The sequence below is a fragment of the Betta splendens genome, chromosome 8, assembly GCF_900634795.4.
Source record: "Betta splendens chromosome 8, fBetSpl5.4, whole genome shotgun sequence".
Taxonomy (NCBI): domain Eukaryota; kingdom Metazoa; phylum Chordata; class Actinopteri; order Anabantiformes; family Osphronemidae; genus Betta; species Betta splendens.
In genome coordinates, this window is record NC_040888.2 from 12,699,339 (window position 1) to 12,713,840 (window position 14,502).

Consider the following 14,502-nt stretch of genomic DNA (forward strand, 5'->3'; position numbering starts at 1 on the left):
AAATGAGGAGGAAAAACATGAGTCATCAAACGATATTAAAGGTGACGGTACGATGATTTTCATTGCTTCAGATGTTGGCAGCTTGGTCTGCCACAGATGCAGAGGTCAGTCACGACTTACCCTCTTGTTGATTCCTGGTGACACTCTGTCAGTCGAACGGACGCTAAAGCCTGAACATCCTCAACCCCCGCGTCTGAACTGCTGCTCTTAAATACCAATTAATTCATTTCCCCGAATCAGCTGTCATTGTGTAATTATTTAGGTCTGACATGACACACTGACCTTTCATTATGGGGATACTTTGTTTTTTTGGACTGACGTTACAAGTCGACAGATAAAATCACAGCATAGAGCAGCTTGAACCATCACGATCCTTCAACCTGTTATTAGGCCTCACTGTTTGGACATGGTTTGAAATCTGTAATATTGTTATATGGTTTTAATGGCTCCAAGAAATGAGTTCAGCCTTAGTCAAGCATCACTTACACACCATATTAACATCATTTGTCATTTCTCTCTCTCTCCTTTTTTTAATAACTAGCTCAATATTAACAAATTAAATGAGCTTTTTTTCTGCCTTTTTCTCATAAACTTTTGTGGAAAATTATAGGTTTCTATGGTTGACAAGACAAAGCCGGACAAATAAATCAATACAAAGCAAATGAAAGCAAATTGAATCTATTAAAGCAAAATTACTGCAAGGAAAAAAAAAAAGAAGAAAAAAAAATCAGCTGAACACAACGTAACCCACAGAGTCACAGCAGCAGACAATTAATGACATGGGGAACAAAAAGGTGCTGGCTCATTAAGCCCGGCCAGGCCTGTGCATGCACGCGAGGCCCAGACACACCAGCACAAACCAGTGTGCTCAGCTAAAGCCACGGGCCTGCAGGGAGGTAACCTCCTACCTGCAGCCGCTGGCGACCGAACACCAGGGATGGCTTTTGTTTAATGAAAATGATCCCACCTCAAAAAAAGGAAAGAATACAACAAATTAGGGGAGGGGTGGGCTTCCCCCAGCGCCCTCTGTCCCCTCCGCACCTCCTCCCGCACCTGAGAAACGCCAAACAGCGGGGTTCTGCACAGGACCTTCACATTAGCGAGAGCTAGCGAAGGGGGCTCTCCCGGGCAGCAATGAGTAATTAGCACTAATTAGTGGCAGTGATTAACCGCACTGGGGGACGTGGGGGCCGGAAGGGAGCAGATTGATAGAGCTGGCCCCCCTAACCCGTGGAGGCTTTACTGCATCTTAAGCAGAGGGGGCGTCTGGCTGTGGCTGCCATCCAGATGCTGCTACCGCCATAAATAAAAGGTGAAACATGCACCGAGCACATGTGAAGCCATTTCAACGACAGCAAGGTGAAGGCTGGTCTGCAGCTACTGAAGCAAAAGCCTTAAATCAAAAGTTGTCAATTCATTACACCCTAAGGCGTGATTACTCAAACCGTGGTCCTTGGGTTGAATCATGGCCTCGAGTCATTTCAGAAAGGTCCTGTGAGTGATTCTGCACAGCTAATTGAAAACCGCATCGACTCGTCCGTTCAATAAAATCTGTCTTGTGTACATTTCCACTAATAACAGAATAAATTATAATTCAACAGTTATCAGCTTTGGGCCATCCATGTTTCCAGATGAGACATCAGGTCACCAAACAGGCACATTTAGCAGGCTATCGATTTTATACTTGTGCTCTTTATTGTGAAAAGTCTGTAACCAAACAACAAAAACAGTCTTTAATCAAAAGTTTGATTTATTCATTTAAACAAATTATTCTGTAGCAAAAATCTCAAAAAGCACTTTGTACTGTAATAACAGGCTGAGGCTCAGACAATTTCTGCATTGGACTGTATTAAAGCCCAAATGATTAATCAATAATAATAGAATTAAAGATATAATAGACCTTAATGACTTTGCAAGCACAAACACCAGAGCTGCACAGGCACAGTGTGAATTCATAATTATGAAAAGCTACAACGCCGATGGTATAAAGCCGTCGTTTCCATAAGCACCGGCGTTTCATAGCAACCGTTATTAGTCGTGAAAGTCTACAATAGGTCATTTTCCGAGCACACGGTGCCATGAAGCAGCGCCACACCTGGTCATGAACACACAAAAAGGCCCCGGTGAACTTTAATGCAAACGTCTTAAGGTGCCTCCTTTTAACAAGGCCCTGAAACAAATGACATGATAGCTGCACAACGCAGCCAGGTTGAGGAGCCATCTTTGCCTTTGTGGCAAAACAAGTGGGATTTGTGGCGCTTGATTTTAAACATCAATGACTTTAATTAGAGTCATTCTACAATCACCAATAATGGCAGCGAGACGCGCGGGCCCTGCCTCCGACAGCCGCGCCGATCTGCAGCGGAGCAGGGGGCTCTTAACAAGATAAGCCCTGAAATCAGCCAGCCTGGAGGAACATTACCTGAACAAGAGTGCTGATGAAAATGACTGTAATGCCAGCGTGCTTGCAAACAACTCGAGTGTTGTTCACCCGTCTTATGGCGAAACAAGCCAACGTCACAAGTAGCACTACACCGGGTAATTCCCTGTCTCTGGGAAGGCTGAGGAAGAGGGATCATCCCTTTGTATGTAAATGATCTCTGTTAAAAGAAGAGAAGAAAGATCCTCATTTTAACGAGAAGCAGGAGATTCAAATCGAAACAACGCTCAGTAAAAACATCTCATCCATTGCTGATACAAAAGTCGAGCTCACAGTTGACACAATGATCATGATTATTTCAACTAATATTTGTCAGTAGACAGAATGGAGAAATAAAGTGGGTGTGCTGAGAACTACACTAAGGTGGCCACACAGACATGCTTATTAGAATTAATCAGCCTTTGGTTTTTAACTTGACAATAAGATAATATTAAGGTATTCTTTTTAAAAGGCATCGGCTTCAATTGATGACCTTGCTTCAAGAAAACTTTTTCACGGCTGCTCTTTCTTGAGGTGTCAGTGGAAATCAGATGGAAGGCAAAGGACGCTGTAAGCCATGCGGTACATGTATAGGTAGTCGTGTGTGTGTGCGTGTGTGTGTGTGTGTGTGTGTGTGTGTGTGTGCTGGGAGCTTTTCACTGCCTTTCGAAGCAGAAGATAATGTTCTCACAATGTCTGAGATACTGGCTGGTTTCAATTTCCTTCAATCTGACAGCACATATCATCCGCAACCTTGAATAAAGGTGGCTATTGTGCAGAGGCCCCACTGTCGACGTCAAGGCGTCACTTTCGAATCCAACGTTCCCCATAATGCAGCACCTTTAGCAGAAGCCTGCGCATAAAGTATAAAAGACACGCTTGTGTGTTGCATAAAAATTAACTGAAATCGCTGCCAAAGTGGCAGCAACATCATGTAAACAGAGCAGAAGTGAAGTCGTGCTTGATGGTGTGAGCAGCATTGGTAAAAGAGATGAAGAAAATGTTGAGGCACTGTGGTGACATTCATTGAATTACATGTTGACAGTTCTGTGTTAGTGAAGAGATGAAAGCAAAATGAGATTTTCAAAAGTGAATATGAGGGATGACGGTATTGCTTTCTCCACATTGTCAAACTTGACAGTGCTATTACCATCACTATACCATCCGGTGCTGGCATGTGGTATTCAGTTAGCAGAAATCACCCACCTCGTTTGAATATTGATTATATTCCAGGCAAGACGGCGACTTACACCGCCGACGATTTACAAGAAAGTAGGAAGACAAAAGTTGTAACCATGAAGCAAAGTATGAGAAGTTACTGAACAATGGCACCGAGTTAATGAGTATGTGATGGGCAAAAAGTTTTGTTTATTTAAATATTTAAATGAGAAATTTGTTTAAAAAAAAAATCTAATTGAGGAAGGAAGAAATGCATCAAGAGACCATTTCAGGGTGGATAAAAAGGCTTTTTAAATTCCCATTTTACTACATTTATGCAATCAATAAAAGACTCGGAGACTCTATGTGCAGCATCTATTCAAAGTCAAAGCAATTCACATGAATAAATGCTATTATTTACTAATATGTAGTCGTACGAACAAGAAGATTTCAGTTGTTTCATTTGCTGGAGGATATCATATCAATCATCGATAGTGTTCAGGCAAAAACTGAAGTTTCTGCAGAGGTAGCAGAGTAAAAAGGTTAGACTTTACTATAATAAGAAGAAATCAATGCACTGCAGCTTAATAGTAGGATAATGATTCAAAGTATCGGGATGAAGATGAAAAAAAAACATATACGGGAGAAATAAATGAGGCTAATGTGCCTTAAAATGGATTAATTTCTAAAACGAAATGAAATCGGAGGAAAGGGTACTTTATCATAAAAGCATCCCGAGAATAAAAAAGTCTATTAGATCTTCCTTTAAAACTTCCATATGCTATGTGAGTGAGGACTAGAGAGCGAAGGAAGACTCAACATTGTGCAAGACTTGTTTTTGTGTGTTTGGAGTCGCGTCAGTTTTATGTCAAACTGTCATAGAGAGGAAAATGAGACTTCAGCATTCGGTTTTCCTGTCCGGTCACGGAGAACTACGAAAACAGAAGAGATCTCGATGTTTAGGAAGCGCCAACTAGCCGGAACCGGTGCAGCCCGCCTCGCTGACAAACATCAACCCACTGAGCCAATGAAGGTACAGCACAACATCCAGCCTCTGCTGTCATGTCCCTGAGAAATCAGCATACTGAGCATCTCCGGCACCGTGTTCATCACTCCAGCGAACGGAGGACAGGGAGACAGCGTGTGGACCCACTTCATCAACCATGCGCATCACCATTTCCTCCATAGTGTTATTGGGGTCTGGCAATGCTTTGTTTTTGTACTAGAAAAGAAGGAGGAACAGGAAGTCACTCAACACAGACAAGCTTGCCTCACCGAAGTCCCTGAATGCACCACCGCCTTAGGTCCAAAAGCTCTAGAACCACCATCCATCTGCTAAATAGTCAAAATCCGAATGCCCACAAATTAAGAACGTTAGTCAAGGTTGAAGTGTTTTTTTATTGCAGCACTTTATCTTAAGCGTCGGATCACTGTTTATTGGACACATGATCCCGATCTCATTAACCATGTCAGAATGCAGTTGATTTAAGATGCAGTTCATTGGACGTGTTTTTAATATATGCAACTATCTTTGCCGACTGTGGTGGAACCTCCAATAATTAAACTGGGAGCTTCCCTGATTGCCCTTTGAAGCAGCTGACTGTGAAGCATCCGGTTCGAGCAGTGGTCAAAGCAGGAGGAGCCCTGAGCACGTGGACGCGGGTGCGAGCGGGTGAAGGTAGACAACCGAACTGACTGCGTGAACCAAGAGGAGCCGCAACAAATTGCTCCTGGCAAGAAAGCGAGGCCATTATCTGATCCGATTCAGCCAGGCGCCTTTCAGGCCGTCCGGCGGACAGAGACGGAGGCGGCACGAGTGGGTAAAGCGCCGCTGACCCCGGCCTCGGGGGGGGGGGGGGGGCTCCTGGCACGCAGCAGCTCGTCCTTCCTCCCGCTCTGCAGTTCTTAAGTCGGGTCCACGGCGGAGACTTCATGAATGAGCCTTAATGTGACAGAGAAATTGGGGATCACTTTCTCCGTCTGGCTCCGCCAACAGTCTGATGATATCGACGAGTAGATGGCGTGAACGCGGGAGACTCCAAAGAGCGGATTAGAGAGGGGAGATAAGGCTATCCACTGTAATTAAGCCCTATCTCTGCACAGCCACTGAAGAAAATAAATCACCCTTCAGAGACTGCTAGTGTTGAAATGCATGAACAATTATTCAATAATTAATCGTTATACATGCAGGCTCAACACACTAATAGAACATATTTTAACTAAAGCATTATAGCACTGTTAAATTAAATCAAGTCTGAATGCATTTAGGATCAATGTAATAGATCACCTATTTAACCTTTTTTAATCACTCTAATGTAATTGTATTAGCGCCCTTATCAAGCCTTTTATGATGTGCCTTATGTTAATTTCCCACTCCAGCCATGTATAATTAAGAATGGAGGTCTACAGGGTGTGGCACCGCACAGACAGCAGGGCCCCAGACCAAGCAGACAGGACAGTCCCGCCCTCACATCATCTCACTCCTCAACCTTTCTCCTGCAATTATCGTTAAATAATATGAAAACAGTAGTAAGCTGCAGAACACGAAGCGTCTACGGTACTTTCCCCGCTGCTTAAATCCTCACTGGTTCCAGCTGCAATGCATCCACGTACTGTAGCAGTAGAAGAAGAGGGTTCTGAGTCAAAACGGTGAAAGTGAAGAATTTGCTTTTGGACGTTTTAAATCTTTCTGCTTATCACAGAAACCCCCTTCTGTATAGAAAAGGTGCCTTGATTTGTTTTTTTTAATTTCTTCAGCGAAGCTATTGCATTTGTGGAGCACAGTGCAGCCTGTTTGTGGCTCCTGGCTGGAGTCCTTTCAGCTCTGCATTAGGCAGCCGAAAGCTAAAGGATAAAACAGAGGTTCTTTTTAAAATGATGTGACATTTCTATATCAACTAAAATGAAAAGAAAGAAATAAGTTGCTCACTTGATCCCTGTTTGGGAAAGTGAGCCAGGATGTGACATACTGATGTTTGATGTTGTTTGAGTCCTACTGTAAAAGTGGTGGTCAACAACAGGCTAATGAGTATAAATAGAGAATAAATGGAATAAATGTATTTATTTATAATTATTCCTAATAATATATATATTACGATAATGTTAGTTAGTTATATTTAAATGTGAGTCATCCTCCTGACTCTGCTTTCCTCTGTCTGTGATGTAGGATGAAAACAGTGCTGAGTGTAAATCAGGTGCATATTAGCCAGACAGCATTTGAATAATATGAATGAAGGCAGAAAAGGTAAAAGAAGGTGTAAAACGTGAACGGCAACAAGCATTAACAAACAAACATGCAGGGAGCACTAGTATATTTGAGGGTTAGAATTTCCTTTGGCTTTCAAAATGTCATCATCAAAAAAATTCTTAGAATTCAACCAATGCCGCGACTCGTCTCCGCTTATTCTTTGTTCTTGAATTCTTTGTTCGGAAGGTTTGACAGAAAAGGTTAAAGTCTCTTAAAAGGTCAGAGCACGAAGCAGCGATTCATTACAAAAAAAAGCTCAACAACAGTATTTAACCATCTCCCGGCCTTGATTACATTCTGGAACCATCCAAACTCCGTTCTGAAACTTTTTTTCTCGTCACCTTCTTTCCACCTTACCCCGAGGCAGTTGCTGAGGTTGGTAGAAAGAAGGACAGAGAAGCATTTTGCCAGAAGCGTCGAATCACTAGATTTAAGTCAGTGGCTGCTTGACTCCTCTGGAGAATGACAACCACAAGGAAACAAAGACGGCAAGATAGCTTGACTGACAGCCTTTTATGTCTGCTCACTACAAGGTCAGATATGACCTTAAATAGAAAACAGATGTGAGGGATCCGGAATTTCTTAAAAGGAAGCCCTTCGTGTTGCGTTCAATGCTACAGTATATGTTTGGGGAAAATGAAGATTATGGATCGTGAGTGGCAGCGCAAAAGGAACTCCGACATCAAAAGGGGAAGCGGAGTGGAATAATCTAAATATAATTGTGTGACTGCTGGCATGCTAACTTCAACCTTGTCTCATAAATGCCATAAGGAAGAAATGTTCTCAGAGGTTAATTCCATTATATTATCAAGAGAATTAAGGCAATTACCAACAAATGACAAAAGAGCTATTCAGGACCAATTCGGAGGATAACTGACCGTGCGATGTCCTCTCAGCAGGTGGTTATTCATAATACAGCAGGTGATTCATATGAATTATTTCCTACCCGTCATTCACTTTGCTCTGCCGCCTCAGTCTGTCCAAGTAATTGTAGTCCTGTAGGTTTCACTTTGGCACCCACGGCGGGATTCTTGGCTGACCTTCCCGGGCGCTTCCTTCCAGCAATTATCTCTAGACATTTTGGAGAGAGAAAGAGTGTAAATATTCCGGCGGGAATTCTCAAACAGACACCGTTCAATAGAGACGGGGGGGGGGAGAGGAGGCGGGTCTGAACACGCGGCGCCAAACGCGCTTACATGAAAGTCGTGGTTTTCCTGTCCGAGCGGTAATTTGAAGGAGTGTTCTGCTGTCGAGCGCGGCGCGATGTTTGGTGGGAGACGCGGGATCAAAGGGGGGCCGGGCTCCACGTTGGCTCCGTTCTGCAGGCTCTTATCGACAAGCGTTGCCAAATTATTAGCCACAATAAAAGCAAACTCTGGCAGTGAAGCCTTATTGGGACCTTGATGCGGGTTTGACTCTTTAAAACACCGTTGCGATGTCACGGCCCCTTCCTGCTTTGCCACTGATTACTGTTCAGCTGGCTTTTTATCACCCCCACCCCACCTCTAGTCTGCTCCACTGATTACTTCCTGATTGAATGCACCTGTTCACCAGTCTGTTTAACCTGCTCTGTTCATTTACACACTGCCAGATTGTTTGCGTCCTCTTTTCCCCCTCTTCCCGTTTTTTTTTTTCCTGCACCTGCTTCTGCCTTCGCCGTGTTCCTGCTTCGGACCTTGGGTTCGATGTGTGGCTCTGATTTTGTGCTGGTGTGGTGGTCAGCGCAGGTGATTCACGTTGGACCAGGCTCTCCGTGCGGAGGTTACATGTTCTCCCTGTGACTCTCTGGGAACTCTGGCTTCCTCCCACTGCCCAGAGACACAGCACGAAGCCAACATGAGATATGAGTCTGCTACAGGTTTGACCTCTGGAACTGGATTTGGTCTGAACTTGGGTTTGTGAATGGAGGATTTATTGCAGAAAGATGAAAACATTAACTGCTGGATTTGCAGTCTCCATCTACAGTCTATTCACCTGCATCAATCAACCAACTCTTAACATCCGTAGGCGTTTATTTCTGAATTTTACATTCAATAAACTTCTCAACTCAACTTCCTACCAGTGGCATTTGCATCTTCCCAGTGTCCAAAATCAAACCTTTACAAGCTGCCGTGACGCAACCGGGTTATTTGGCACCAGTGACGTATTGGAGAAATGGGTTTCTATGGAGACTAGCGAACTTGCATTTTGAATAAGCGTAGCAAACTGTGGGCCACAAAGATAACCAGCACAGACAAAGAGACAACTCGTCGTCGCCACCGAGGGCTTAACCTGCAATCAACATGTAGCGGCGCTGGAGCAGGTGGAGGCGTCTGCTGCACGCGGACGTGCACCGTGACTCCCAATGTAAAAAGTCTGACCTCAGATTCAATGGGGCAACCTGAAATAGACACGCTAGCTCCAAAAGGCATGTGAGTTCACCGTCATTATGTACAAACTGAGAACAGAGTGTGACGCTTTGCGTCAAATGTAATGAGATTCCCTAGAGAGAGATATTACATTAACAGGAGGAAATTAATAATCAAAATCTAAACCGTGATTTCTGGGTTCAAAAGATTTCCTCAAGACATTCATGAAGGGATCGAGATAAACAACAGGAAAAATAGACAAGATAAACAACGCAAAAACATAGATGCTATAACAACCTACAGTACACCCTCAGAACAAAATATAATATTAAAAATGCCATGTTATTGTACATGGAGTGAAATAAAAACAGGACTCTGAATGTCGTCATCTCCATAAACATGTTGCATAAACAATTACAATCTCACAGGAAAATAAGATGCTTTGCGTTTGTTTGTTCGTAAATGTGAACCCAATCATCACAAACCAAGACGGAATCAAGCACTGATTGAGCATTGCACTAAAAATATTGTTATTAATATTACCAATTTAGCAGGTGCTCCTTGTAACTAGCGGAAAAACACAACTTTATAAATAACAGTCCGGCACGTGAGTAGGAAACGTGAGTCCGATCCCGCTAACGTGGAGCCGCTTCCTATAAAACTGATATGAAGCCATAAAGTGCTACTCAGAGGTGACCTTTACTTTGAAGAGCTGTATGTCACGCTGCGAATTAGCCGACATCGGTGCTCCAGAAATGTATGCCTTTGCATAGCTTGACCTCTAAGTCGGCGCTATGTGTAGAATAACTGCAACGATTGTTAGGAAAACAGACACTGCACACACAGCAATAAATGCATGGCGACACACGCTCGCTGGGAAGTCTCTGATGTCTATCTGCCAGCGAGCCACTGTGCCCACTGTCATTGGTTACAAGGTGAGCCACCTATGTGCACCGGGGAAACATATTGATGTGATCGAGTTGGGATTTTTGCTTATCACCGCGATATCAAGTCACCTTGTTCTTTTATTTTTTTCTAATCAAAAGTCAACAGCAGTTCTATCTAACCCTGATATGGAGCCAATTAAATCCTTGTCTCAATCTGTGGCACGGTGAAGTGCATCCTAATGCGCAGTCAATTCAACCTTTAAGTCATCTAAGAGTTTTGTCCTGGTTCAGGGTTGCCGAGTGAAACTTCTGATTGCCTGAGTGGAGGGTTCAGTGGAAACATAATGATAATGATAAAGGGAGGTCTACAGGTGAAGACAGACTCAAAGTTCCTGCCGCGAGTCAGAGTTTTATCAAAGGTTTGAGGGAGAGGGTAAAGCTATTGACACACAGAGGTACGGCTAAGCCACTTCACATCCCAATCGATCACAGGTCCACTTCACTACAAGTGGCATTCCCCTTATAAAGCGCCATCTTCCAGCCCGCGCCGCGTCTCAGGATCCGGAGACGAGGCCGCTCTTTGGTCCGGCGATATCTACACCTGCGCTACTTTTGTTTTCTTCTAATCCTCAATCAGGACTCAGTCACTTTGAGATATTTTCCAGCTCAGCGCTTGGCTGCTGCCGGAGCAGGAAACAGATGGCCGGCTATTTCTGGATAGTACTACAGAGCGTCCGTCCGGCTCAAATGAAGTGTTCTTTCACAGGATCTTAGTGTTTTTTAATGCCTGCGCAGGGAACTTCATAACGGCCGGGGCCAAGAACTTGTAAATGGCCCGTGGCAGAAAAATGATAGGAGAAGCTTTTTAAGGTATTTGACATTATTATAGTGAATTCAAATGGCTCCCTCCTTCCTTCCTTTAACTCCATCTAATCCCTCCCTGGAGAATGCCTATTAACCTGGACCAACACTCTGCTCCCCCTGATGAGGCTGCAGACAGGCCACCTCTATTTGGTTACCTGATCTCTGTCACTCAAACGGTCACATAATTATTGTGTGTCTTCACAGGTTACACAGTGAATATTAGCCGCATTGTAAGCAGACATTAATTACACGAGGAAGTGGACTGAGTTAATAAGGCTGCTTAAAACACTTCTGAGGATGCGTCTCCGCAGACGGTTGCCATGGCGTCGTGTTTGTGGACGGGACCCGAGTGAGCCGGCGTGTTTACGTTGGATGTAAATGGCGCAATGATAAGCTCATCCATGACATGCTGTCTGACAGGTGTTGACAGTATGAAATTACATTCTTCCTTATCTATTCATTATATGATTTGTGACTCTACATGTAGATGGAGCGATGCCTTATTGAGGCACGGCGCCTCGGCTGAATTTGAATTGATTCCTATTTACCCGCCGTCCATTGCCATTCCCCTCATGGCCGGCGATGTAGGAGGCAGTGGCTGCTCCTCACAGGTCAAGCCAGTTTCATCTGATCTGCCCGTCCCGGAGCTGTGCCGCGTGTGAGAAATAGCACATTTCACATTACGGCGCTGCCCCTAAAAGCCTTCAGCTGTAACGCACGTACGTCGTTCAATAGTTTGTAACGCCGCATCCATTCCATCTCCGCTCGCTTCTTTTAAAGGCTATCCGCTATGACTCGGAGGTTCAAGGGCAAAATAAATCAGCGATGACACGTCCCGTCGTTGTTATGTAGGGCACAGAGGTCTCCTGTCTGCAGCGGGAGCTCAGGTTGAGAGATCCCCTTTGTGTCTGAGAGGGGATCACATTAACGGCCTGACTCATTACATTAATAGTGGTCTCAACACCGCAACATGAATAATGCTCTTCTTCCTACGAGGAGGAAAGGAAACCAGTGTGACAGCGGAAGGAGCAGTAGACTATTATTAACCATAAATCCATAAGTGACACACTGTACATGCGTGAGGTGCAGATATATTTAGAGCTGACTCAGTGTACTTTGGATCCATTAACATTGCATAGCAGCGTTTGGCTTAAACTGAGAGATGAATGGGAAGCAGCAGGTAATAAAAGATGACTGGGGCAGGATCAGTTGTCTCAGATCAGCTGTGTGGGAGTAGGAGCCGGGACTTAAATTGAACCCGGGCCCCTTTGCCACGCGTCGTTTCCTGTTGTTGTCACAGAAACAAAAATCACAGAAATATAATCTTCGAAACCCATCGGAGGCGCCGCCGCTCAGCGCCCTTCGCTGTTTATGAGTTGCAGGAATGCAGCTCTGCGCCATCAGCACAATCGGGAGATTCTTCAAACGCTGGATCTCCTCTAACCCCGAGCACCTACCCGGCACCTTCCCCGGCTGCCCGAGCACCAGGGGATCTATCACAAATCAAGGATGGGAAGGTCAATAAAAGCAAACCATGCCAAAGTCTCTGACTGACACATCAAAAGTTCCCTGGGCAGCGCTCAACACACTCCTTCCCTTCCCTTCCGACCAATTTAGCGGAGTCCGAGGGGAGCCCTCTAATCCATGCCTCTGAAAGACATGGATTAGTCAATCTCTGATTAAAACCAAGCATGCCAAGGTGTCCAGCAGCATCTCCACTGCCCCCATCCGCTCCTCAAGTCAAACAAAACACAAGGACACGAGACGTATTTGTCTCCTCGGTTCGGTCTTCCTGTAGAGTTCTCCATTCATTCCACATCACCCAATCACTAACACAAGGCAAACATTTAATTCCTTCTAATTTCTCGGCTCTTCGTTTTCCCTCTGCCTCGTTCTCCCTCGCTCCATCTCTCCTTTGTCTTTTTTTCCTGTTGTTGTTATGAGTGTCCCTTGGGTTTTAGGGAATGAATTAAACATCAGTATGTTGGTAGGAAGGGCACGGCTTCCCCTGAAAGAATTGAATGCAGAGTGTTGTTTGAGAGGAGAGCAGCAGTGGAGGTGACAGTGGAGGCTTGGCTCAGCACGGGGATGTGGAACCATCAGGGAACCACTTTGACCTCTAACATCTGACCACCTTCATGCATAGTCATTTTTTTTTCTTTCCTCGAGTTTCTGAGAATAATTGGGGTTTTCCAAAGTTTAAAAAATGAGCCATTGTTTAACTTGGGCCTGTGTGTGTGTGTGGTTGTGTAGGCGTGACAGCAACACATTTGTTGCTAAAGGCTTTGATAAACACAGCCATTAATGTGTCCACGCTAGAAATGAAGCCAGATTGTGCTGTCCATCGACAGACAATGGGTGGACTACTTATAAATAAACATTATTATTAACTTCACTACAATACAGTCAATATGCAGCAGAGCTATTCGAGTTAATATAAACACACGTCCAGAGGACACTGAGCCGTTAGATGCACGTTTACTTTTATTCTCATTAGTGATGAACAATGTATCCAGCTTCTAATCAACACTCAAACTGCAGTTAGAAAAAGTTTATAACTTAAAACAACTGAGACCCATTATTTTGCCTCTAAGACAAAGAGACTGAGATATATGGTGGTCAGTCAGCACCAATCCAGGGTTGTAGGAAATAGACTAATTCTACATCTGATCTGGTTAAAACAGTGGCACAATCAACAGCTTCAGCTGACAAAATCCTGATCCGAGCCTCGGAGCCAGAGCCAAGAAGTGAGCAGATAAAGCAGCAAGTGATGGATTCTGTTTCAGCGCTACACTTATTCATGAGCAGTTGAGAGGAGCGGCTGAAGGGATGGAGGTACCGGCCAGACCTGACTCCAGGGTCCGATGTGTGGTTCAGTTTGGCCAAGAAAAAGCTACTTCGTTAAAGTTAAGGAAAGATCAAGTTTTAAGATGGCTCACAGTCACCGAGTTATTAAAATCTATTAACTATTAATAGAATGTTGACATGAAATATTCTGATGGTCGTCAGGGAACATTTTACTGTAAACTACTCCTACAGTGTATCCCGTGTACAGATCACTCTGAGGTTCTCCTTTATGATCTATAGAGAATGTGAACTAATAAACCTCTGTCATACTTGGTAAGAAAAACTGGCCAAAACATAGTGTTTAGGCCAAATTCCCCATCTGCCGTCAGCTCTGAAAGTAGGAAAACTACATTTTAATTAATATGAGCTTTCATGTAGATTTATTAATTTATTCTTTGGCATTTACAGAGTGGCGTGCATGTGTTAAGGGAAGCTGTGCTGAAGAATCCTAGCTTCCATTTCATCTGTTTTCTTCTCACACTGGCATAATCAGCCGCAGGCGTGACAAGTTTGAAATCCTGCGAGCGAGTTATAAAGCATTTCAAGGTGAAATATCTGATTCTTTTTTCCTCCCCCCGTAAGTTGATTATCCAGGAAGGAGAAATGAGGCTCATATTTCAAGGCAGAGTTCAGTGAACTACGGTCATGTGATTAATCCCCCTGTCTGAGGCGTTCGCTGAGCGCCCTAATGCCCAGTGTTTGGTTTACAATAACAGGAGATTTGTGCTTGTG

General features: G+C 44.2%; 1 protein-coding gene across 6 annotated transcripts in view; it reads right to left on the reverse strand.

Moving 5' to 3' along the window:
• LOC114861132 (RNA binding protein fox-1 homolog 3-like) overlaps positions 1-14,502 on the reverse strand; it is a 379,746-nt gene that overhangs the window by 262,438 nt on the left and 102,806 nt on the right. For all 6 annotated transcript variants that reach the window (XM_055510625.1, XM_055510624.1, XM_029160160.3 and 3 more), the window contains exon 4: positions 7,771-7,895. The gene's annotated coding sequence lies outside the window, so the exon portion shown is untranslated. The remainder of the gene's footprint in view (positions 1-7,770; positions 7,896-14,502) is intronic.